The sequence below is a fragment of the Delphinus delphis genome, chromosome 9 (assembly GCF_949987515.2).
Source record: "Delphinus delphis chromosome 9, mDelDel1.2, whole genome shotgun sequence".
Lineage (NCBI taxonomy): Eukaryota > Metazoa > Chordata > Mammalia > Artiodactyla > Delphinidae > Delphinus > Delphinus delphis.
This window is the reverse complement of record NC_082691.1, coordinates 77,266,909-77,291,915: the sequence shown is the minus strand read 5'-3', so window position 1 is coordinate 77,291,915 and position 25,007 is coordinate 77,266,909. Positions and strand designations below refer to the sequence as shown.

General features: G+C 36.0%; 1 long non-coding RNA gene across 1 annotated transcript in view; it reads left to right on the top strand.

Annotated features, from left to right (window-relative positions):
• Positions 1-2,982, top strand: part of LOC132430716 (uncharacterized) — a 95,371-nt gene extending 92,389 nt beyond the window's left edge. The window contains exon 3 of the long non-coding RNA XR_009520553.1: positions 2,882-2,982. This is a non-coding gene — a long non-coding RNA (uncharacterized lncRNA). The remainder of the gene's footprint in view (positions 1-2,881) is intronic.
• The last annotated feature ends 22,025 nt before the right edge of the window (positions 2,983-25,007 follow it).

The window sequence follows — 25,007 nt, the reverse complement described above, 5'->3', positions numbered from 1 at the left end:
GCTTTTAAAAATAATATAGTCATGGTATTGGTTTAAGCTTTGCAGTATATACAACCATTACTTGAGTGTAATCTAACAAAAATAGTATTGAATTTATAAGTCAGTAGAGTTCTTATTTCGATGGCCGACTGACTACACAATTTCAGAAATCATGTTCTGTTGATGCTTCCCAAACTACATAATATTTCTGTACGATTCTTCTGAAAATTAATAAGCAAATGAAAAAGGAGGAGTTGGAGAAGGAACAAAGTATGTATGATATAATCTATATAAAAGATTTTATTTTCATTCCTTTTCACCACCAGTGAGGAACTAGGTACACAGAGAAGCTACATAACTCCCCCAAAGTCACACAGACAATGGAACTGAGATTTGAACCTTCATGATCTGATTCTAGAATCTATGTTCTTAACTACTATGATACGTCACACCCTTCTGTAACTTTGGAAAATACTGCTATCCTAACACCTTACCTTTATGGTTCTGTGAAATCTTTTGAACACACGAATCTACCGATCCAGAGATGGAATATTTGTTTTAAATTACTTTGTTTTGCTTATAGGGACGGACCTGCAATGTCCATTCACATGCTTGTAATCCTTTATGGTGAAAACATACACTAGCGAGATAATCTACGGTGTGCTACAATCTTGACCACGCAGGTGCTTGGTCAACTGAAATAAACACAGGAAACACTTGATTTCAGAATGAAGTAGGATATCTTCAATTCTGAGCCCTAACAATTTTCTGGAATTAGTACAGGGACTCTAAGGTTAAAATAATTGCTTCAGTTATGTGAATGGTCTATGATAAGGGTTGACTGATATATGGTATGTATTGGAAGATACATAATAAAACATTTTTCACCCTATTTACTGGCACCTACAAATGCCAAGGGCTGTGCTCTGCCCTGGGTGGTGTAATGTGGATACTCCTCGTCCACAGGGAGTTTACAGTTTAATAGGGCGAGGCAAGCATTTAACAGATCAACAGATGTGCGGCATCTGTCTAAAAGGGGAAGTACAGATTGCTAAGGGAGTAACCCCAACTTGGGAGAGCTAATTCAGTCTAGGATGTTCAGGGAGTCAAGGGCACTGGGATCTGAAGAAAACAATTATCAGCTGAATAGATTTGTGAGTGTGGTAGAGGTAGAAAAAGGAGAGTGTTCCGAACATGTGGTATAATACTTCCAAGGACTGCAAAACAGAATACGGAAGGAAGACTCTTCAAAGTGCACACTACCAAATGTAAGGTAGATAGCTAGTGGGAAGCAGCCGCATAGCACAGGGAGATCAGCTCGGTCCTTTGTGACCACCTAGAGGGGTGGGATAGGGAGGGTTGGAGGGAGGGAGACGCAAGAGGGAAGAGATATGGGAACATATGTATATGTATAACTGATTCACTTTGTTATAAAGCAGAAACTAACACACCATTGTAAAGCAATTATACTCTAATAAAGATGTAAACAAAAAAAAGTGTGAGGATTCTTGAAAGATAATCCAGGAGTAGATGGTTAAGTGCTTGAAATCTAACTATGCTCAGTCAGAAACCTTGGTGCCTCGTACAGTACACCCTTCTGCAAAGGACGGAGAAGGTTTAGAAGCAGGCCTGAAGGCGGCCATGGCTGTAAGATGATGGAAGTCCTCTTGCCTGCTTTTACTCTGTCTTGGGCTCCTAATTGCCCAGAAGTCCCTTGTTTCTACTGTTTGGCAGCACCCTTTTTCACAAGAGGGGAAACCAGTCTGAGCTGTGACTGCACTTACAGCACAAGTGATTGAGTAATGGGCTACTCCTTTCCGCTGTCACATCCTGCAGCCCCTCCCACTCCTGCGACCTTCCCTGTCTTCATGTCTTTACCTGGCATGATGTAGCACAGCTGATTGTTCAAGAGGAAACCAAACCGCTACCCTAGGGTCAGAAAATTTACCTTTCAAATACCGCTTTTGGCTTGTTCCAAGTACAGAATCAATCTACGTGTGCGTACACACACGTGTAAGAGCTAAAAGGCCTGTTGTATAGTATTCTAAAAAGAAGGAGAACAGATCATGTTTATGAGGAAACTAAATAGCCTCTCTTCAAGTATTTAGGATCCGTGGACATAAAGAAAGCAAACTTGCATCCAGAAATTAGTCATGCATATAGTTTTTTCTTGTTTCTGCTTTTCTGTGTTTCTCCTATTTTTCACCTGGGCACACTACAAACACTAGCATCCTGACCTTTACTGCAGCTAGATGTGGCTACAAAACTCAGTTACAATCAAAGTAATGGGAAGGGAGTGGTATGTGCCTACCTCTAGAACAGACCTTTAAAATCTGTGAGCACTCTTACATGTTCTAAACCCTCCCCTTCTTTTTTCGTTGTTGTTGCCGTTACCTAGAATAGAGAGGCCATGTGTTGAAGACTGAAGAGTTTCTATTAGTCTGGGACTCGAAATGAATGCAAAAATGCAAGAACCCCCATCCCAACACTACAACTGCTACAAATACACATCTTTTCTCACTGACTTGGAACATCAGCCTTCTACTATTAGATAAGAGAGAAATACACTGTCTTTTGCTTAAGTCTGTAACATGTTGTGTATATTTGTTACTGTAGCTTACCTTACCCTACCTGGCACAGAATCTCTAAATTCTCATTCTGTGTTTATGAAACATACTATATTACAGGTAAACACAACTTTGTAGCCTGTTAGTATGATTCACTTACTTCTTGATCAAATAAACTCATTTGATAAGATCAAAAATTAACCCATTGTATATTTTTTCTTTATAGCTAATAACATTTTACACATTACAAGCAAAACCTAAAAGTATTAGTAATACCATTATTAACCTCCAAAGAATGTTTCATTTTAATGGAGAGTTCTTTTTTTTTTTTGCAGTATGCAGGCCTTTCACTGTTGTGGCCTCTCCCGTTGCAGAGCACAGGCTCCGGACGCACAGGCTCAGTGGCCATGGCTCACGGGCCCAGCCGCTCCGTGGCATATGGGATCTTCCCGAACCGGGGCACGAACCCGTGTCCCCTGCATCGGCAGGCGGACTCTCAACCACTGCGCCACCAAGGAAGCCCCTAATGGAGAGTTCTTTTAAAGTACCACGTCTTGGTTGAAGTGCCCTAACATTCTTAGTCATGTAGTTCAAATATGTGAAAATCAAGTTCTTATAATACTTCTCCTTAACTTAAGATAATGAGTCAAAATGATAAAACCCTAATTTGGACCTGAAATTTTCTCTATTTCAACACATATAAGTATGCCAAACTTTAGGGCATTCTTCTGAAGCACAGTTATCAAAGTTTTTCACATAAGATTTTAAACATTTTAAAAATGTAAAACCTATTAATGAACCATAGTCCTGTATATTATTAAAATATCTTTGCACCTAATTGGAAAAGTATTAATAAGGGTCATGATTCTAAAGTTACTAAAATTTCCCAAGATGTTCTGAAAGAGCTCCAATTTATCAAACTGTATATATTATGCCAGGAACATTCAAGGTCAAGGTCCCTGGCAGCCTTTGGTCTAAAGCTATGCATATGAAGGAGTCCTGTGGGGTTCAGGGCAAATTTCTTCTCATTTCATTATATTACTTTTTGTGTAGATAATAAAAAAATCAAAACAAAACAAAAAACGTCCCCCAAATTCTTTTTTGGTTAGCCATGACCAAAATACTAAAATACTTAGAGGGATCTTCTATCAAAGCAGACCTTTATAGATGTCACTTTCCTGCAGAAAGTTTGTGCCCTAGTTAGACTCACATACAATTTAAAAATTGGAACTAGGCCTTCTTATACACTAAATTCCATTGCTTTTCTCTTAAGTCAGTGGTTTCTTGTGCTTTTAGTGTAACTTGTTACAACTCATCTAAGCCAATTTTTTTAAAGCCATCCAATTTCTTCTCATATCTTGAACTGAGATCAGGACCAGAAGTGTCTTGGTGCCTACAAATTTTGAGAATCTATTTTATTTTTTTAATTCAGAAAAAGGTAGTTATAGGAATCACAGAAAAGTAGAGAAGGCAGCGTGAGTTCTCATGATCTGTTTATGGAATCAAGCACCCATTATCCATTCTTCAGCAATAACTCTTGAGTCAAGGATTATCTCAGTTTGAAACTACCCCCTGAACTCCAGCAAATACATATCCATCCACAGATGCATGCATATACAAACAACCAGAAATGCTCAGATAGCAGTAATAAACCAATAGTAGCAAAGAGTTTAAATCAAATAGTTATTTTTTTTCTTTTAATATTTGTCTCCTTTTTGTGTTAAAGATAAAGAACAGTGAACAACATAGTATCATGATTATTAGCTTCAGGAAGAGAATAAAAATGTGAGGAGATATTACTTCTATACTATGGGTTGATGACAGTCATGGAAACTATGTGAGTTGTGATTACTGGAAGCAAAAGAGGGATTCTACTCGCAGGTGGCAGATGGGACACACACATTTATTACTCCCTTCTACTTACGTTCAATTCAATTCCTTTGCATTATCAGAAAGGATATTTATTTTAAATATATAATAGCAATAAAACAAGAAATGGTAAAGGTAACAAAAACTAGAAGAAAAACAGATGAGATCATATTTGGAAAATAAAAAGCAACTGTAAGCCATAATAGGCACAAAACAGAACTGTTCCATAGGTAATAACAGCCTTTGCCATGGAATCTACTGGAAAACTCTAAGTTTAGAAACAACTAAAAAGTCAGCTGAGTACAAGTACTTAATGGAAGGACTGCATGAGAAACAGATCAACCACTCATGGCTATAGAAATAGCTGTACTGTTATGTTTACCTCTAGATAAACTCCTAAACTCAAAGTGGTGGGGACTTCTTCCATGGTTATTGGGGTCAGAGAGAGAAAGAGCAGCAAAGCTTAATATAAATCTGCATTTTCACAGTAAATATGGAGTAATAATGAGTGAGAAGGAGAAAGGTCAGCTCCACTGCTGAAACACACTACAATGTTCACGGACCAATGTAAAGCCCTGCTCAACCTGGTCATTATAGGGGTCACCATCTGGATCCCTATTTCCACAATCTGAAGGAAAACTGGCAAGCCATCTAAAACAATATAAAGTAATTTGGAAGTATTATTACAAGTAAACAGATACATGTGCCTTGTCTATACTTCTGGGTATCTACCCTGGAGACATTTTATACATGTGCACAGATATATATGCACATGGATATTGATTTTAAATTTAATAGTGGAGGAAATGGAAACAGCAGAAATGTTTATCAATAGGACACCGACAAACATACATACATCCATACAAACGAAAACCACCCAGTCATTAAAAATCATGGTGCATGGAGATGGAAATAAGAACAGTGAAAAAAAAAAGAAAAAAAAAAAGAACAGTGAAAATACATACATATATATATATATATATATATATATATATATATATATATATATATATATATATATAGGCAGTACGTGGGCCTCTCACCGTTGTGGCCTCTCCCGTTGCGGAGCACAGGCTCCAGACGAGCAGGCTCAGCGGCCATGGCCCACGGGCCCAGCCGCTCCGCGGCATGTGGGATCCTCCCGGACCGCGGCACGAACCCGTGTACCCTGCATCGGCAGGTGGACTCTCAACCAATGCGCCACCAGGGAAGCCCGAAAATACATATCTTGAAGGGTTCCTTACATGGGTGTATACATTCGTCAAAGGTCATCAAACTGTTCTCTCTACATTTTAGTGAATGTAATTATATGCCTCTAACTCTTAAAGCTAACAGAGAAGCCATCATGAGTTTTGTTGAGATGTGTTAGGACACAGAAATAGGAAATCTGAAACAAAAATATTTTGTAAATATTTAGACTTTACCATTAATAGGGGTGCTTGGGCTTCCCTGGTGGCTCAGAGGCTAAGAGAGTGGCTCTATCTTAGCCTCTCTTGGATTGTCTACTCTGGCACAAAGATACTGACAGGGACATGAACTGGAGCAGAGAATATGGGTTTTTAGACTCTACTTCCAGGTATACCATTCTGGATCACATATCATGACTGAACTATGCAAATGGAAGAGAAGAATGACTGCTGACCATCTCTGAAACCTTCCTTTGATAACCTCACACTCACACTAACATCTAACTATGAGGAACCTCTGAGCATCCGTTTGCAGTGTTCTGGCTGTTGGTTGGGTCTTCTTCACAGAAGCACTATTAAGAAACAGTCTTCCATCCCCAGTTAACAATGAGAGGATATGCAGACAAGCATGTTTGATGACCAACTCTAGATCTTTTCTAGAAGGAATGAGGGCAGATTCCAATTACTGAGCCAGAATGAGCCCTATTCTTGCCTGTTCTCTAGCCAACAACTCTGTGTGCCCAATCACAGCGATTTATATCCATGATGGAAGGACTAAACTCACAGGGGGAAAGATAATCTTATCGAGTCAAAGCCAAATGTAGATAAGCTGATTATCACGGAAGGTTTGAAGCAAGAGAAACTGGATACAGAACTCTAAACATTTCTTATTATCAGCAAATGTGCACAGCAGCTGCTGGTAATCACCAATCACAATAAGCAGATAGACAGAAAAGGGGAAAATATTGTGGATGCACCCAAATTCCAAATCTTGGCACCTAACTGAATTTAGTGCAGAGCATCAGCATGAATTCAAATATGTGTGAATCATGGTAATCATGCGAAGTGCTAAATCACACATTTCCTGATTTATCCAAGCTTCCAAAAACACTATATTCTCTGTGCCACAATTTGTACTAAGCTTTTTAGGGTCAAACTTCTAGCGTCACACCACACACACACACACACACACTCTTCCCAACCATGTGCTTTGCTACAGCATTATATAGCAATTATCATATTAAAAGAAATAAAGCATTTGGATGTGTGAATCAAAGATACTGACAAGAACTTTCATCAACGTCAATTTAACAAAAAAAATTCAAAGAACTATATATGTATCTTTGTGTTTGTATATGTATGTTTATCTATCCATCCATTCACACACACACACAAGCATCCAACCAGAAAATATCCAATATTTATTTTATTAAACAGCAATAGGCCCAATCTCATGGAGTTTATCTTGCAGTTAGGACAGGTTAAAACACAGAGGGGAAATTAAGCACATTAAGGTAAACCTGAGGAATCCCTGTGGTGTTGGAACTGTTCTGTATTTTGACTGTGGGGGTGATACACAAACCTACACTTGTGCTAAAATTGCACAGGACCAAATACACACACACACACACACACACAGTCCAATAAATCTGAGTAGATCTGAGTAATATCAGTAGATTACATCAATGTTAGTAACCTGGTTGTAATATTATGCTTTGCAAGACATTACCATGGGGGGAAACTGGATAAAGGGCACACAGGTCTCTCTGTATTATTTCTTACCGCTGCCTATGAACCTACAATGATCTCCAACTAAAAGGTTTACTTGAGAGAAAACTGAAATGCAAAGTGATAAGTGCTAAGATAAAAAAAAAGCACAAGTTGTTATGGGGGCACATAATAGGGCTATATAATCTAGATTGGTAGCTTAAAGAGATTGAGTAGAATGAAATTAAGCAATTGCAAGTTAAAGAAGTCCAGGAATAAAGATTAGTTTATGCAAACAATGTAGTTTAGTCTAAAACATTATTTCTGAGTATTGTTAGGTAATTTTAAATATTTTCCAGGTGAGAGAAAAGAGATTCTATTGGAGAGGGGGTTAGTCGCCAATTCTTTAAGGAATATGTGATTATATTAATATTTATGGGTCCAAACTGTAAAAGATATGTGAATCCCTTTATATCTTGTATCTAGAGACACTAAAATGATCTAACAGCAGGGTAGTGAAGGTCATGGATGAGGCTAACCTAGAGGCATGAGCAACATAAATAGGTGCAAAAATTCAAGACAGAGTGCCTGTCACAAACTGAGAACTGGACAAATATGGGCTGAATGTAAAAGGAGACAGTGGTAGTAGAGACAGTAAGGAGGGGAAGCATAGCCTTGACTATCCATTGGATATAGATGGTGTAGGAGACAGTTATCAAACTCAGGAAGGGATCACTCCAGGGTTACAGGTATGAGTTTTAAGTGTTTAATTGTACCATTTATTTCCACATGAATACAAATAAGTGTCAGCTTGTAACTCCTTTTCTTCTTTCTCCTTCTCCGTTCTTTAATGAAACAGTGTAATCTACCTTGTATTTTACACTGGAAAAATGCGTTGGAAAAATTGAGTGGATGTCAAAGGTTACCAGGGGACAAGATAAGCAATTCCAGTTCTTTTTGTTTACAGCATCTCAAACCATGCTGTGTCCTCCCCAAATAGTGAAACTGTATTACATTTTTATTTCACTTTGGAAAGAGATGCACACTATACTTTTTATTGCAAATATTCAAATAATATTCTCGAACTGGGAGTCAATATTGTTTAATAGTCACCTGGACTATATAAGCAGTGACCCTCAATAATTTGCAATGCTTTGAAGGCTGCCAAATAGGTGGCAAAAACACTACTTTTAACTTCAGGATAACAGATTGTATTTCTTTTATGATATCCCTGCAGTGGTGAAAATGGAAATTATTGACTCTGGGAACTCAGCCTACAGTGCTGTTAATCACTGTATTGCTATTAATTGATTTCCTTAAGAATGAGCCAGAGCCAGCAGGACACTACTTATTAGACCTCTCTCCCACTTGTAATGCAGTGCTTTTAATACTGCATGCAGAGTTTTCGGAGTGAAATGTTTGGTTTTCAGAACAGAGGTACCTTTGTATGGAACAAATAAGAACCAGTCAGTTTAAGCTATATAGTAATACATTGATCCTTTGAAAGGGCGAGACTTGAATTGTTCTTTCCTCTGTCTGCATTATCATAGGTAAATAATTTGAAACTATGTATTCAAATATTCAGTTCAGTCATGTTGCTTGTATTGCAATATGTGCAGAAACCTCAAGATCTTTTATTATTTTGAAATAATACCTAGGGACCCCACTACTTTGTCCAACATACCTAGAACAATCATTTTGTCCAAAAAGGCACCCCAAGTTTCTAGAAACTAGAAGCTAAAAGCTACTTCCTTTTTTTTCCCCCAATATCCATAACCAGCAGTCGAGAGCATGAGGTTAGATATTAAATAAAACTAAAATTCAGAAGGAAAAATTTATAATCTATATTCAAAATAATAGAACACTATGCTGACATGAATATATTTATGGGTATATTTAAACAATGAACATACGTCTATCTTAACTAGGCAAAGTTGAGGACTATTATCTAATACATTAGAAAGTTTGATTGATCGATCATTTTGCCCTTTTTCTTAATAGACTATTACAGCAGTAGACAAAGGAAGAAATAAAGTGCCCAGCTAATCGATCTGTATCATACTGGAAAGGTCAAAATAGAATTGTACATTACTACTGTCAGAAATATATAAAACATTAACGTTTCCATACCATAGTCTCATCACAAAAATTGTAATGGAGACTGAAAAAGACACAATATTCGTCCATTCTTATGACTAAAATAGCTATTAAGTTGGAAATGGAATGGCAAAAATCTAATCTCAGGAGAGGTGCTGACTGGAAGAAAATATTACGGATCCATTCCTTTCTTCTGTAGGATCTTGAGTTCTCACTAAAGCCATCCTATATGTACTCAGATATTTTTTCCACAAGAAACCCTCTAAGTGACATATGTGTACTCATGACTTACAATACAACATCTGTTAGAAATAGGCAAAGGCATACATCAAAAGCAAATAATACATTTAGTAAGTAATAAAATATAGAAATAATAAATATAACTATTAAGAAGGTCAATTAAGAATTACATTTTGCATCTTGTTAAATTAATGCAGTATAGGAACTTGAGAAGAATTATACATAAATGGGAATATTCTGTGAATAGCTTCAAGTTTAATAGATTATGATATTTTTAAACATACCTTCTGGGCTTCCCTGGTGGTGCAGTGGTTGAGAGTCCGCCTGCTGATGCAGGGGACACGGGTTCATGCCCCAGTCCGGGAAGATCCCACGTGCCGCGGAGCGCCTGGGCCTGTGAGCCATGGCCGCTGAGCCCACGCGTCTGGAGCCTGTACTCCGCAATGGGAGAGGCCACAGCAGTGAGAGGCCTGCGTACCGCAAAAAAAAAAAAAAAAAAAAAAAGGTGAGGCTCTTCTTAGCTTTGAAGACAATTTGTGTTTTTTTCCTGCTTCCTGGCAGTTCAGCTTAAGTTGAAATTTATACAGCAAACATCTTATCATAATTCCTACCTCTGAAGAAACTCGGTAATGATACTTGCACTGGAGGCTTGATTGTTATTTTAAAACACTCTTACTTTGGAAAAAATTAGATGTTAAACTCAGCATAATTGCTGAAGACACAATATTTATGAAAAATAAAACTTTCAGAAAAGTTTTTGTTTTGGGGGAAAAAGATTATATTATCAACTTGGCATTAAAAATCAAATGTAAGTCAACAAATATTTGAACACCTATTAAATACAGCACAGTTTGTTATGAAAGACACATTAATAAGCAAAAGGGAATCCTCAAGTAGTTTATAATCCAGTACAGACATAATAAAAAGCTGAATATCATAAATACTACAAAAGACATTAAATTATGCAATGAGGGAAGTTTGTGGAAAAAAGGATAATACGGGAAAAATATCAGAAAATGCTTCAATGAGGATATAAATAGGGCTTCACAAGCAGAAATGTCAGAGGAAAAAACTGAGGGTAGATACTCGAAATGAGGAAATAAAAAAGAGACTATAACCAAAAAAAGAGGGGGGGGCTAGTGTTTGAAGAAACTATGAGCAATCCAGATACATTAGAAAATAGTTTAAGCACCTAAATAGGTACTGGGATATGAAGGCTAAAAGTATGATTGGCTCATATTGTCAAAAGGCTGAATATCAAGCTGAATATGCTAGATTTTACTTGATAGGAAATGAAGAAACTGAAACTTTTTGAATAAGTATGTGTATGAATAAGAAAGTTTAATTTAGTAATTGTCTACAGAATGACTTGACATTTATTGTCTTGACATTATTGTCTACAGAATGACTTGACATTATTGTCTACAGAATGACTTGACATTTACTTCCACATATCTGTGGAAGTAAATTTTTAATGGCTGGTTAATTATATCACTACATTTTTATTGCAAATAGTACTCATTTAAGCACTTAAAAATGGAAGGTGTACAAAGATTAAATTAAGACACAGTAAACTGACTAAATATTTGGTTTTTATATAAATAAAGGTCATGACCACACTGTTGACATGTAATACTGCTATAGTATAACAATTAAACTTGTGAGTCTACAACAGAAGTCATCTGTAGTTAAACAGGAAACAAAGTTGAAAAAGACCATGTTAAAACAAAACTACTGGGATTTACAGGTCGGGATTGTAAGTAGCAACAAACAGATTCACTCAGTTCCTGAGTATTTCAAGTTTTACAGTACACATTAAAAATGATTTCTTCCATCAACACTATAAATTCAAACTGTCAGATGTTTATGCATTTTGTAAGTTACACTGATTGAATTGCTTACACGGGAGCGGGGGTCAGAACACCTCCCAATTTGAAGTTTACATCACCCATATGCTAACACAAACACAACTTGTTCCGTTTCCTTCCCTCCTCTCTCCCCACAACAAAGAAGGCAGGATTTTTTGTTCCTTTTAGGAAATTGTTTTAAAGGATTTGTGATGATCAATCTGAACGTCTGAAATTCAGTAATATTTAACTCTTAGACAGCTAAGAGGTTAAAGATGGAAAATAATTTCTCCTAACACTAAGTTAGAAAATCATTTGCATCATACTGTAAACAAGGAAGCAATGTAAAGCAACAAAAACCTGTCCCCAGTACAAAACTGAAAAAATCTAAATTTCAAATCAGCAGAACTGGTCTACTTCCATGTTGACTATATGCCACAATGTAAGTGTGAGCTCCATAAATGCATAGCTAATGTAGGTAGTCTCCCACTGTGGCAAAAGCACAGGATCCAATTCCTGATTGAGCCATCAGTCCTAGATACTGTGTGGCCTGTCCCATGGCTAGGGCAAGTCTGCTCTGGCAGACTGTGGGTTTCTAATATTGCACTGTTAAGAGCTGAGCACACAGGAAAAATGACACTTTTCCAACTCTATTTTTCAAAGGCTTTTATGTAGATTACAGAGTACTGACTCCTAAAATTGAGTTTATCACTTTATCCATACACCTCACACGGCACCACCAATGCACTCATTTACAGAAGTTGGTATACTGTTGGACACAGCAAAAAATGCTTTCTGAATGACTGAAAGAATTATATGTATAGAGATGACTAAACTAGTGTGAAGACTAATTTTCTAATCAAGTAGAAATTAAGGCATGAAATAGGACAGGGCACTGGTAATGAAAACAATGAGTTTTAAGAAAATCGAAGTTGATTCTAAGGTTTTAATTGTGAGAACTTTAAAGAATGGAGAACAAGTCATCAACCTACAAGTGCTAAAGGCAAAGAGTTTAAAAATAGTGGGGGCACTGGTGTTTGGGGACATGTTAAATTTCAACAGCAAATGGAAGACTGAGGTGAAGTTAGGTAGAATAAAGTCATAATCATAGGACAGGATTTCTAGAAACAGGTAATATCTAGAGGTGAGGTTCTGTCAATACTCAACAATATAGAGATGATTAAAACAATGGAAGTATCGAAGTTCAGAAACTATAAAGAGAAATCCAAAGATGTTCACATTTAGAAAGCCTACATTTAAATGAAAAATGGTAAGCAAGGTAAATAGAGAAGTGCGACTGCAGAACAGTTATTTGGACTGATATGAAAAAGATTCAGACGATGTTGCTGCTGCTGAAAATGGAAACAATAATATGACATTTAGCTTCAACTATGCTAACCACTCTGCCAGTTATTTTTAATGTTTTTCAGATTTAATCCCCAGAACACGTGTATGATGTCTATATTATAATTTTTCCTTTTTTTTTGTTTAAATATAGGGAGAGTGTTGCCCAGAGAGTTTAGAGGAAGGGATGACATCAGGATTCAAAAAAGATTTTGTTTTGAATTTTATTTTTTTTATACAGCAGGTTCTTATTAGTTATCTATTGTATACCTATTAGTGTATATATGGAAATCTCAATCTTGCAATTCATACCACCACCACCACGCCCTCCCCACCACTTTCCCCCCTTGGTGTCCATACTTCTGTTCTCTACATCTGTGTCTCCATTTCTGCCCTGTAAACTTGTTCATCTCTACCATTTTTCTAGGTTCCACATATACACGTTAATATACGACATTTGTTTTTCTTTTTCTGACTTACTTCACTGTGTATGACAGTCTCTAGATCCATCCACGTCTCTACAAATGACCCAATTTCATTCCTTTTTATGGCTGAGTAATATTCCATTGTACATATGTGCCACTTCTTCTTTATTCATTCGTCTGTTGATGGGCATTTAGGTTGCTTCCATGATCTGGCTATTGTAAATAATGCTTCAATAAACATTGGGGGGCATGTGTCTTTTTGAATTATGGTTTTCTCTGGGTATATGCCCATTAGTGGGATTGCTGGGTCATACGGTAGTTCTGTTTTTAGTTTTTTAAGGACCCTCCATACTGTTATCCATGGTGGCTGTATCAATTTACATTCCCACCAACAGTGCAAGAGAGTTCCCTTTTCTCCACACCCTCTCCAGCATTTGTTGTTTGTAGATTTTCTGATGATGCCCACTCTAACTGGTGTGAAGTGATACCTCATTGTAGTTTTGATTTTCATTTCTCTAATAATTAGTGATGTTGATCAGCTTTTCAAGTGCTTCTTGGCCATCTGTATGCCTTCTTTGGAGAAATGCCTATTTAGGTCTTCTGTCCATTTTTGGTTTGGGTTGTTTTTTTAATATTGAGCTGCATGAGCTGTTTATATATTTTGGAGATTAATCCTTTATCTGTTGATTTGTTTGCATATATTTTCTCCCATTCTGAGGGTTGTCTTTTCATCTCGTTTGTAGTTTCCTTTGCTTTGCAAAAGCTTTTAAGTTTCATTAGGTCCCATTTGTTTGTTTTTATTTCCATTACTCTAGGAGGTGGATCAAAAAAGATCTTGCTGTGATTTATGACAAAGAGTGTTCTGCCTATGTTTTCCTCTAAGAGTTTTATAGTGTCTGGTCTTACATTTAAGTCTCTAATCCATTTTGAGTTTATTTTTGTGTATGGTGTTAGTAATTTCATTCTTTCATTTCATTCTTTTACATGTAGCTGTCCAGTTTTCCCACCACTTATTGAAGAGACTGTCTTTTCTCCATTGTATATCCTTGCCTGCTTTGTCATAGATTAGTTGACCATAGGTGTGTGGGTTTATCTCTGGGCTTTCTATACTGTTCCATTTACCTATATTTCTTTTTTTGTGCCAGTACCATATTGTCTGATTACTGTAGCTTTGTAGTATAGTCTGAAGTCAGGGAGTCTGATTCTTCCAGCTCCATTTTTTTCCCTCAAGACTTCTTTGGCTATTCGGGGTCTTCTGTGTCTATACAGATTTTAAGACTTTTTATTCTAGTTCTGTAAAAAATGCCAATGGTAATTTGATAGGGATTGCATTGAATCTGTAAATTGCTTTGGGTAGTACAGTCATTTTCACAATATTGATTCTTCCAATCCAAGAACATGGTATATCACTCCATCTGTTGGTATCATCTTTGATTTCTTTCATCAGTGTCTTATAGTTTTCTGAGTACAGGTCTTTTAACCTCCCTAGGTAGGTTTATTCCTAGGTATTTTATTCTTTATGTTGCAATGGTGAATGGGATTGTTTCCTTAATTTCTCTTTTTGATCTTTCATTGTTAGTGTACAGGAATGCAAGAGATTTCTGCGCATTAACTTTGTATCCTGCAACTTTACCAAATTCATTGATTAGCTCTGATGGCATCTTTAGGATTCTCTATGTATAGTATCATGTCATCTGCAAATAAGTTTTACCTCTTCTGTTCCAATTTGTATTCCTTTCATTTCTTTGTCTTCTCTGATTGTCGTAGCTAGGACTTGCAAAACTATGTTGAATAATAGTGGTGAGAGTGGACATCCTTGTCTTGTTCCTGATCTTAGAGGAAATGCTTTCAGTTTTTCACCATTGAGAATGATGTTGGCTGTGGGTTTGTCGTGTATGGCCTTTATTATGTTGAGGTAGGTTCCCTCTATGCCCACTTTCTGGAGAGTTTTTATCATAAATGGGTGTTGAATTCTGTCAAAAGTTTTTTCTGCACCTATTGAGAAGGTCATATGGTTTTTATTCTTCAATTTGTTAATATGGTGTATCACATTGATTGATTTGTATATATTGAAGAATCCTTACATCCCTGAGATGAATCCCACTTGATCATGGTGTATGATCCTTTTAATGTGTTGTTGGATTCTGTTTGCTAGTATTTTGTTGAGGACTTTTGCATCTAGAGTCATCACTGATATTGGTCTGTAATTTTCTTTTTTTTGTAGTATCTTTGTCTGGTTTTGGTATCAGGGTGATAGTGGCCTCACAGAATGAGTTTGGGAGTGTTCCTCTTCATTTTTTTGGAAGAGTTTGAGAAGGACGGGTGTTGGCTCGTCTCTAAATGTTTGATAGAATTCACCTGTGAAGCTATCTGGTCCTGGACTTTTGTGTGTTGGAAGATTTTTAATTATAGTTTAAATTTCATTACTTGTGATTGATCTCTTTATGTTTTCTATTTCTTCCTGGTTCAGTCTTGGAAGTTTATACCTTTCTAAGAATTTGTCCGTTTCTTCCAAGTTGTCCATTTTATTGGCATAGAGTTGCTTGTAGTAGTCTCTTAGTATGCTTTGTATTTCTGCAGTGTCCTATGTCACTTCTCCTTTTTCATTTCTAATTTTATTGATTTGAGTCCTCTCCCTCCTTTTCTTGATGAGGTTGGCTAAAGGTTTATCAATTTTGTTTATCTTCTCAAAGAACCAGCTTTAGTTTTATTAATCTTTGCTATTGTTTTCTTTGTTTCTATTTCATTTATTTCTGCTCTGATCTTTATGATTTCTTTCTTCTACTAATTTTGGGTTTTGTTTGTTCTTCTTTCTCTAGTTTCTTTAGGTGTAAGGTTAGATTGAGATTTTTCTTGTTTCTTGAGGTAGGCTGGTATTGCTATAAACTTCCCTCTTAGAACTGCTTTTGCTGCATCCCATAGGTTTTCGATCATCACGTTTTCATTGTAATTTGTCTCTAGGTATTTTTTGATTTCCCCTTTAATTTCTTCAGTGATCTCTTGGTTATTTAGTAATGTATTGTTTAGTCTCCATGTGTTTGTGTTTTTTACATTTTTTTCCTCTGTAATTGATTTCTAATCTCATAGAATTGTGGTCGGAAAAGATGCTTGATATGATTTCAGTTTTCTTAACTTTACTGTGGCTTGATTTGTGACCCAAAATGTGATCTATCCTGGAGAATGTTCCATGCACACTTGAGAAAAAGTGTAATCTGCTGTTTTTAGATGGAATGTCCTATAAGTATCAATTAAATATACTTTGTCTATGATGTCATTTAAAGCTTGTGTTTCTTTGTTAATTTTCTGTCTGGAGGATCTGTCCATTGGTGTGAGGTGTTAAAGTCCCCCACTATTATTGTGTTACTGTCAATTTCCTCTTTTATAGCTGTTAGCAGTTGCCTTATGTATTGAGGTGCTCCTATGTTGGGTACATATATACTTATAATCGTTATATCTTGTTGAATTGACTGCTTGATCATTATGTAGTGTCCTTCCTTGTTTCTTGTAACGTTCTTTATTTTAAAGTCTACTTTATCTGAGTATGGCTACTCCAGCTTTCTTTTGATTTCCATTTGCAAGAAATATCTTTTTCCATCCCCTCACTTTAAGCCTGTATGTGTCCCTAGGTCTGAAGTGGGTCTCTTGTAGACAGCATATATATGGGTATTGTTTTTGTATCCATTCAGCGAGCCTGTGTCTTTTGGTTGGAGCATTTAATCCATTCAAGTTTAAGGTAGTTATCGATATGTATGCTCCTATTACCATTTTCTTAATTGTTATGGGTTTATTTTTGTAGGTCCTTTTCTTCTCTTGTGTTTCCCACTTAGAGATATTCTTTTAGCATTTGTTGTAGAGCTGGTTTGGTTATGCTGAATTCTCTTAGCTTTTGCTTGTCTGTAAAGCATCGAATCTGAATGAGATCCTTGCTGGGTAGAGTAATCTAGGTTGTAGGTTCTTCCCTTTCATCACTTTAACTATATCATGCCACTCCCTTCTGGCTTGTAGAGTTTCTGCTGAGAAATCAGCTGTTAACCTTATGGGAGTTCCCGTGTATGTTTTTTGTCATTTTTCCCTTGTTGCCTTCAATAATTTTTCTTTGTCTTTAATTTTTGTCAGTTTGATTACTATGTGTCTCTGTGTGTTTCTCCTTGGGTTTATCCTGCCTGGAACTCTCTGGGCTTCCTGGACTTGGGTGGCTATTTCCTTTCCCTTGTTAGGAAAGTTTTTGACTATAATCTCTTCAAATATTTTCTCGGGTCCTTTCTCTCTCTCTCTTCCTTCTGGGACCCCTATAACGTGAATGTTGTTGCGTTTAATGTTGTCCCTGAGGTCTCTTGAGATTGTCCTCACTTCTTTTCATTCTTTCTTTAGTCTGTTCCGAAGCAGTGAATTCCACCTTTCTGTTTTCCGCGTCACTTGTCAGTTCTTCTGCCTCAGTTATTCTGCTATTGATTCCTTCTAGTGTATTTTTCACTTCAGTTATTGTACTGTTCATCTCTGTTTCTTTGTTCTTTAATTTTTCCAGGTGTTTGTTCTTTAATTCTTCTAGGTCTTTGTTAAACATTTCTTGCGTCTTCTTGATCTTTGCCTCCATTCTTTTTCTGAGGTCCTGGATCATCTTCACTGTCATTATTCTGAATTATTTTTCTGGAAGGTTGCCTATCTCCACTTCATTTAGTTGTTTTTCTGGGATTTTATCTTCTTCCTTCATCTGGTACATAGCCTTCTGCCTTTTCATTTTGTCTATCTTTCTGTGAATGTCTCAAAAAAGGTATTTTTGAGCTTTAGTACCCTTGATCTTAACCTTAAGAATATTTCCCTTAATAATAAGAAAATCAAAAAAGGAGAAAAATTCAAGACTATACACCCCAGAATCCATTTTTAATGGGAGTAGGATAAATCTACAAACCTGTCCCACAGTATTTGCATATATGAGGCAGAAGAATAAATGATGAAAGACTGAGCAGAGAGGAAGAAGTCATACGTAACTGCCTTCAAGTTGGAGTGGGAGTGAAGGAACGGGAAGGCTAATGGAAAAGCCAGTATAACCTTTGGAAAGCTTCAGGATCTGACATACTCGATACTGTTTGAGTGTGGGTACAGATGCAAAAACTGAGAGCCTGGTGGAAAGATGATTAAAAGTAGGAGTGGGGAAAGTCTATATTTTTCTCCAGGCTTTATACCCAATGTAGGTGCACAATGTGGAATGTATTTTGTGCATTAGGTTCATCTTAGACTACCTGACCTTTTGCCTAAGTAGATCCAGAAAAACAGCAGCCAGATTTATTGCACCCAGGCAGGACAGGTGACTGCTTTACAGTAAATTCAATGCACACAGAGCTTCCAATAAATTTTTAGTACCTCATTTGTAAATATAAATGAGCTGCCAACATTTAAGGATGAATGATTTAGACAAAGCAAGCAAATGGAAAAAAGGAAATGGTGACAATGATGAAAGAAAAAATATATATTAATAATGCCTTCAGAGATACTGGAGAAGTATTAAACAATACTAAAATATCATTTAGAGAAAAAGAAAGGGGTCTTGGAAATGTAAATATAATAGCTATAAAAATAGAAAATTATTTGGAAGAAAAGTCAAGTCTTATCTCTCAGGAAAATAAAAAGAAGACAAGATGATGTTCAATAGGAGGAAACAGATTAGAAAATTAGTAGAGAAACTGAAGTAATCAAAAATCTGGCTATGAGAACTTCAACAAAAGGAGAAAAGTGAAACTAAAGGAAACGAACTTCTGAAACCAATCATTAAAATAAAAATCTCAGAAATAGGTACATGGTTTTTCAGAGAGATAGGGTCCAAAAAATGCTTGGTACAGGGAATGAAAACGACTCTCTTATTAAAACATTTTACCATGAAATTTTAGAACATAGAAAGTAAGAGGAAATTCCTAAATGGGGTGTAAGTCCCCAATTTAATGTTCTTCACTGCCTTAATATTCGGTAAAATCTGGACTGTGTCAATGGCCTGCTCCCCACCCCACTCTGCTCCTGCAGAGAAGATTCCCTAGCCAAACAACGCTCCTTATCAAAGAGATCGGGCAGAGTTCCTACCTATCCCTGGGGTTCAGTTCCCTGTCAACCCAGGGGATTTAGACAAGCCAATCACATCCTCCCACAGGTGTGAAGTGCAGCCCAACCCCTTGGTATTACAAAGCCTGCCTCCCCTGGCCCCCTGCCCTTTACCCAAGTGCACCTCCCTGAAGTATCCTCCTCCCCTGGACAGTAAGTACACGTGACTAATAAAACCCTGTTAATATCCTCTGCTCAGTGTCAGGGTCATATGTTCAGACATCCCTGTAGCCATAGAGTGTGAGACCCTCCCTCATTAACGGGGTGAATAGGAGACAAACACTAAAATATTTGAAAGAATAGGCAGGTCCAGTACAAAGGATGGTGAATCAGAATGACAGATTCTCAAATGCAGCAGTAGAAACAAGAAGAATTTTGAATAATGTTTTCAAAATTCTGAGGAAAAATCTATTTACAACTTCAAATGCTCCATCCCTTCAGATTACCTAATAAATATCAGAGAAGAATAAAAGTACTTTTAGACTTTCAAAGTATAGAAAATTTGACTCTCCTGTACCTTTTTCAGGAAGCTATCTAAGGATGATTTCTGTCAAAACAAGGAAATAAACCAAGAGAGAAGAGAACTGTGATCCAGGCAACAGGAGATCTAACACAGCAGAAAGGTGAAAAAAATCCCAGGATCATGGCAAAAAGGAAGTATCCATATGACAGCTGTATAGTAGGCCTAGAGTACATATTTTAGCAGGAGGTCAAATGTCTCCGCTAGGCAGGTATTCAGAAAAATAAAATATGCTTGAAAATGAGATAAAGGCTATGATCATATGAAAAAATGAGGCATTTCACAGAGCTTTTCTGGGGTGACAGTCATAGGCTGAAAGTAAACCAAGTCAAAAGGGGGCAATTTTTAACTCCAGTAAAAAAAAAAAAAAAAAAAAAAAAAAAAAGAAGTAGAGGAAGTAAATGTAATCAGATGCATTTTCTTGGCTCAGCAGTGAACAATATTTAAAAAGTCATCATGGAAACACAATGTTTTTAAGCAAAAATTGAGGCATAATTATATTGAGAGGAAAATAGAGGGTAAAATTGAGTCAAAATGATTAAATCTTACGAAAGAAGTTGTCAGGTAACATTTAAATTGATTAAGCAAGATATAACACTACATTGATATTCTTTTGACCTATGGAGATAATTACCAAATAAAATAGCTAAATTTTAAATGTGTTTGTTTCTGAGGTGTAGGACAGGTCTTAAAGTGTCAAGGAATGATTTCTAAAAAATAATCATTTCAGGGATAGTTTTTTTTTTTAACCAGTTTTATCTGACAACACATTTATTTCAAATAAATACTAATTTAAAAAAGCAATTTGGCTTATATTTCTGATTATTAAAAATGTGTTCCATAGTCATGCCCCCTAACAAGTCACTTGAGATTTTCTAATATTTTTCTGTTGAAAATATAAGTGTAATTGCTTGCAGTATGACAATTTTTGCTATATTAATTCTACTTTTTTTTTTTTTGCTTCATGTTAGTGCAGTTCATTCCCCTTCAGCTCACATGGTAAATTAATTGGAATCTTCTTAAGAATCCTTTTGATACTCTCATTAAGATTACCCATTTGAGATCAAATTACGTTAAAAGTAAAATGGTTTCTGAGTTCCAATTTATCTCTAGTTTATGGCAATTGGGAACCTAATTTATCTAATGATGATCATCCTAAACTGCTAGGCCATGGGTGGTAATGGGTACTCAATCATTTCTTAGAATATTGTATTTCTAAAGATTCTAGTTATAAATCAAGATGTAAAAAAATAAGTTGATTCATTAAAAGTCTATAGCAAAGTTAAAAAGCTACTCTTATAAAAAGGTTTTTAAATGTCTGCTAATTCACTTTGAGTCTAACTGATATAATGATGTAATGAAAGATCATTTTGGAATTGAGTTTGAATTTCTACATTTGGAAACTAAATATTACCCAGATTGGGCCCTGGGACCTAATTTGCATCCAATCTAATATTCAAATCCATTGTCTTTTGGCTTTTCAAAAATAATCCTATATTAAATATGTTTTTACTTATCTAAAAATCATCTTTATACTTGTAAGAACACATATATTGCTGTTTGGTTCTAAAGTTATGGTCACATGAAGATATACATAAAGGTGCATTTAGTATTGTGCTTAAATCCAATATAAATCTTCAGTTTGGCACCATGGTTAAGGAATGAGGGGGTCTATATATAGCAGCAGCCATAGCAATAACTGCTGGGGAGAATATAAATCATGGGAAACTTCAGAGAGCTATGCCACCTGAGAGTATAATAAAAGGGGAAAGGATATATATATAATAAAAAGGAAAAGGGGAGCCGTTAAAACAGGTATACCAAGGGGTATAAAACACCAGTGACATACTTGAGGGTAAAGAATATTTCAAAAATGTATCCCTAAACTAACATCTCATTTTATGCACAAGAAATATCACAATGTTCACATCAAGTATCAATAGAAGATAAATACACATCAAACAATTTCCAATTTAAAAAACAGTCAATTAAAAACAAACACACTGAGAAGGGATAGCAAATAGTGCATGCATTTTATCACTATATCAAATTGTTTCAAGAGTCACAGGACTGAATGAAATAATTTCAGTGGTTTCTGTAAACTGTATGGCAATTCTCATCACTTCAAATAAGATATGTAGGCAAATAAACTTACTTTTATAACTGTCTAGTATGCTTTTCTTAAAACATACTCATAAGCCACATAAATTCTCATTTCTCCTTGTGTAGTTTCATCTATACTTAAGGTTTACTAAATTCTAACAAGCTATAGTACAAAATAATTGGCACTCTGCTGTAACAGCTGGAAATAATGTGTACATGGAAGCGAGGTAAAATAAAATTGACAGCTGAAATCTGAAGTTAACATAGGAATCACCATAAAACCTAGCAACTCTAAATCAAGGAAATTGATAGAGGTGATATCCCCTCTATGTTATCACATATATACCTCTGCGATTTGTTAACTAATTGAATAAGGGTATTTGTCATATTCTTGTCTAAGAACATGACAGTGTCCAAATGTAAGGAAGAGTAGAAGAAAGTCTCCCTGATGAAGGAAAAAAACCAAACAAAACCTTTTTAACAAAGCATCCAATGCTACATTTAACCAGATAAAAGAAAGTGAAGGGAGGTCACTATCTGGATAACTTACTGATACATCTTGTTACTGGAAATTGATAGTAACACATGTATCATTCACGCTGCCTCAATTGGTCCTCTGCTTTGTGTGTGTCTGTGTGCATGCGTGTGTGTGTGTGTGTCGGGGGGGGGGTGTAGGGTGAAGCTTTAGAAAGTTAATTTTGACCTGCACGTGTTTATGACTATGACTAACAGATGATTTGTCTTTTCCTTGAAAAAAAAAAAAAACTGAGTTCACTATTTCTAAAACTGTAGAACTAACTCAGTTCTCTGCTAGTGCTCATGCCTGTACTGGCTGTTATCTCACTGCAGGAAGATTCCAGTTTAGCTGCCTGAAGGGCTGAACAGAGTACCTTGGTTTGTCCTACTGATGCATCAATCGCTATCACTCAGAACACAGGGGACAGGAAATTGACAGAAAACACCACAATGGCAAATTGACACATACTTATACTAAACATTTCCCAGTGAAATTAAATATTAATTTTCTATAGATGGGAAATTGTCTACAAAATAAAAATGTCCTGAATTATCATTCCATGATAATATGGAGTTTATTCATAGTTTAAATTGATGTGGCCTGTAGAGTTTCTGTAAAGCAAATATAACAGGGAAGAATAGTATGTAACAGCATGTTACATTTCACAGAGTAGCCTTGTTCATTTCAGCAAAGAGCCTGCAGAAGAAAATTTGTGGAGAGAGAGATGGCAGGACCCTGACAAAAAATGTGTCCACAGACAGGCAAGATTTTGAGCCCAATAACATCCTCGTGCTGATGAGATTAGTTTGCTTTATAATCTACTGCTAGCAAACTAACTTTGACACTCTCAGAGAAGAACACTGGGGAGATGCTGAAAATAAAGAGGAGAGGAAACTTGTATTATTAATGCAGGTGCGAGAGAAAAAGATACCATTTATTGTAAAGAGAATTTATTGTAAAGAGAATCTTACCAGACTTACGTTCTTAAAATGTGTAAAAATAATGATTTTTCTAAAAGTATAGAACAGAATCCCATTGTGCAACTACTAAAAATTACAAGCTAAATTACTTTGTTTTGTGTGTTACTAATTTAATAAGCACTTCAGGAGTAAAAATCTGTCTTGATAATGGATTGCACTGAACCAGTAGAGCTAAAGATCTAATGTATCCTTTTTCTTAGTGATTCATGCTATCATCTTGTTGGGGAACTAAACCTGGAAGATTTATCTTATTCCTCAGAAAGGTATACATATTCATACCGCAAAGGGAACTTAAATATGCTTAATTGAAATTTCTAATTTCTCAAATGAGATAATTGTAGCCCATATGGTTGATGCTCATGCCCAACAGCATAGAATAAACCTTAATATGAGCCTTCTTACTCTTATGAGCCACTCTGTTCTGCTATATCACACGTTGTCCATGCTTGTGTGAAGCTGAAAAAAGTCTAACTTGATATGTGACCTGGTAATGTTGGATATAAATACTTTAAAATCTTTGGGGAAATCTCATGTTTACTTTTATCTATCTGATGCAGAAACCTTTAAGTTTGTCCAATGCACACAGAAATTGGTTATTTATCAAATATGATATTCCTATTCTCATCCTAGTGATTTTGCTTACATGAAATATTTGGGTGAAGAAGATAAAAAGGCCACCATTTCAAAACAGTACAGAAGGCAATTGTGGTGATAAATAGTTTTTCAAATACATGATGACAGATGCCATTAAAAGGCACAAGCTGTTAAATCTTGAATCTCATATGTGCTTTGTTCTTGATTTCTAAATTTATCCCAGGTTGTTTTCAGAACTTAAAACACAGTCATGGGAGGTTGGTGATTAGAGAAACTATTTGAAGTTTCACAATCAGAACAGCTGGTCCAGAGATGACAGAAGATGATGCTGAGTCTTATGAAGAAAATGCAAAGTAGTAATTGGGGAATGTTTTGGCAAGTAATAAGAGAAACCATCAAGAGACTTATTGCAGGTGTCAAATCACATTTAGGTTATATATGTTTTCCTGACCCAGTGTTTCAATTGGCCCTCTTACATCTAAGTGAAAAAACTGTATGATTATCTGAAAAACATAGAAAGGAATAGAGTTTGATTTCAAAACAGGCATAAAACTAATACATGGAAGGAGTACTGAAAGAACAGGTCACAAGTTCTAGGGCATAAAATCATTCATCTTTCATGTAAACTACTACAATCACTTCCTAACTAGTCTCCCTGAATAAATCTTCCTCCCTTAGACTATTCTTTCTAGAGAATACAGAGTGACTATTTTTTTTATTTTGACTCAGGTCATCTTATTATTCTACTCCAAATTCCCCCATATTTAGAATAAAATTCAAACTCTTTATCTTTGCCTAAATAGCTCTATATGTTTGGCTCCTGACTACTTCTCTATCAATCCCTTGTTTCTCTCCCATGCTTAGAATACAGTGGACACCTCGCTGTTTATCAAACATGCCAATTATCAATCCATCTCAAGATCTTTGCCCTTGATGTGTCC